Source organism: Papio anubis, chromosome 13 (assembly GCF_008728515.1).
Source record: "Papio anubis isolate 15944 chromosome 13, Panubis1.0, whole genome shotgun sequence".
Classification (NCBI taxonomy): domain Eukaryota; kingdom Metazoa; phylum Chordata; class Mammalia; order Primates; family Cercopithecidae; genus Papio; species Papio anubis.
In genome coordinates, this window is record NC_044988.1 from 61282178 (window position 1) to 61284823 (window position 2646).

The following is a 2646-nucleotide window of genomic DNA, read 5'->3' on the forward strand; positions in this document are numbered from 1 at the left end:
ATGCCTAACTACCTGTAACACTGTTACTAATACATCATCTTCATAACAAAGGATAATAAAGAGTGAAACCAGTTCACAACATTTTCTGTGCTTGCCCTGGACTTTGACTGCTCATCCAAGGTTCTCTGAATGTTTGGAAGTAGTTTAGCCTGGTGGTGAAATTCCTAAATTTTCACCTTTCTCTACTTCATTTCTATCAGTGGATCATTCTTTCACTAACAGAACATTTAAACTGCACAGCACAGGTAAACATAGGACTTAGAGAATCCCTGGGCAAGGCCATACCTGGTGGAGAGGATTCCAGTCCTGCCAGCATAGGCATGAGAGTTGTCTGAAGCAGACGCCATATAGGGCATGTTGAAGGGCTCCCACTGACGGCACTCACAGGGGGCCTCTGGATCCACGCCATCTCTAAGCCTGGAAAGAAACAGAGCCAGTGAAGATGCTTTATTTCACTCTGCACACCAGACCACCCTGATCAGGTTTTGAGAAGAGGATTTTTAATGACATGCTGTATGGAAAACCACTGGTTATAGAGTGTTATCCAAATACCAGTACTATTCTCATTCCATAAATATAGGGGTACCATTGATTTACTCTGAAAGGGATATATTTCCGGGTGTGGTGAGGAGGCCAGCCAAGGCTTCATTTCCTAATTCCCGATACCTCTCCTCCCAGTCCCGGTCTAGTTTCCACCATTTGTTAAAAGGTTACTGGCTGACAGGATTTTTCTAATTTCTAATTTTCAGAAAAGCAACATTTCCTTACAACATGTGATCTCTAGAGAGCAAATGCTCCAACTGTGCTCCTTACAGCTTATCTTTGGAACTACCAACATAAGAACATGATTTTCCCTAGAGGTTTTAATGCTGACTCCAGAGACTCCATCTAGCTCGTCTTTGAAATCACAGCGTGAAGCATGGGGCCACAGTCAATGTTCATTCGGCCAAGACTACAAGCTTGGCACTGAGCTTGTCTGTGATTTCAAAATTAACACACACACTATCAAACATATAATTCAAAATTAATATAACCCACTATTTGGGCCTCCAGGTATGACTACAGATCCGATGCAAATCACTTGTGAATATTTGTGATGCATTAAAAATCATTTTTAAAAGGATGTTCAAGAATAGGACATTAGGAGAAAGTTGGGGAAATGTGAATAAGGTCTGCAATTTAGTTACGAGCATTGTTCGAATGTTAATTTCCTGGTTTCGTTTCCTGGTTAATTTCCTGTCGATGTTAATTTCCTGATTATGTAAGATGTTAACAGAGGTAGCAGGGTGAAGGGTATAAAGGAACTCTATTTAATTTTTGCAACTTTTCTTTAAGTCTAAAATTATTTCAAAATAAAAGTTCCAAAAATGCTTTTAAAAAGGATACTCAGCTTTCAGGTGGCCCAGTGACCTAGGGCGGTGGGCTACATCAGTCAGGCACAGAGATGTGGAGCCCTGCCCTTGTAGCTCCTCTGCCACGCAGGATCTGCAGGCTTCCTCTTCTGCACTGTGTTCATTGGATGTTTGCCTCCCAGACTGAGGGGGAGCTCAAAGGGACCCAAATTCTCAAAGAAAAGTTTTCTGAAGCTACGGCCATCCAAGTCACTGACATTTCAGGAGGCTGTAGGTGATGTATAAAATCCAAATCAAACCAGAAGAATTTAAAGAAACGAGAACTGTCCCTCAGCACCAGATGATTAATCAGGCACTAAAAAAGGAAAATCAAAGGGATGCACAGATTGCGGGTATTTACCTCTGTCCCCAGACACTGACCTCCATGCCCCGGGGCTGTGTAGATGCAGCTGCCTAAAACTTCAGATGAACTTGACTGGAACCACTCTTTCCTAGGCATTTGCAGGAAAAAAAAAAAAAGTATCTGCTTTGTTCGTAGACATTTCCATATTATAATTAAAGAAGAATGTGTTATCTATTTAGATGTTAATTAAAGGCAACAGACAACTGGTGGAGGAGAGTGGTGGGAAAAGATGTTCAACTCAAAAAACAGATGGAGATCTGAGCATAGGTGTCTGGAAAACTAAGGAAATATAAAACTGGGACAAATCTCACTAGTGCTTGAAATTAAGGAAAGGTACCATTCATGAGCCAAAAAATTATTCTAGAGATAATGATATTGGTAGCCAAAATGAAGAAAGGGGGCAAAAGCCAATGTCCAACTCACTTCTCATAGAAAATTAGTGTGTTTGGTGGGAAGGACGTAGAGGAGAACCTGAATCCCCTCAACATCCACTCTCCCTTGGAGGAACTTTAGAGCAGTGGATCTAAGAGCCTAAGAAGGTAGGAGGGCTGGGGGCTCAGGGCATAAGCTTCAAACCAGAGCAGCAGCAGTGGAAGCAGGAGGCACATCTTCCCAGTGTGGCAAGGCTCAGCCCTGAGACAGCAACAGCAACGCCCAGAAGAGGCTGGGCAGGAGACAGGGCATTTCCTTCCCTGAAAAAGCAGGCAGGAGCATGAGGAAAAAGCCTGGTGGCAGCAAGTCTGACTCCTAGCACAGTCATTTCCTCAAACAAAGATGGCTGTGCCAAATGTCCCACCAGGCCTGACCAAGGCTTCACGGCCTACACATTTCTCTCAGGCTGTGCCATCGCTGAGCAGCGAACCAGCCTCCAGCTCCAGTTAGAAGGGAGAT

At 43.4% G+C, this 2646-nt stretch overlaps 1 pseudogene; it reads left to right on the forward strand.

Moving 5' to 3' along the window:
- The first annotated feature begins 1248 nt into the window (after positions 1–1248).
- LOC116270099 lies at positions 1249–1771 on the forward strand (annotated as a pseudogene).
- The last annotated feature ends 875 nt before the right edge of the window (positions 1772–2646 follow it).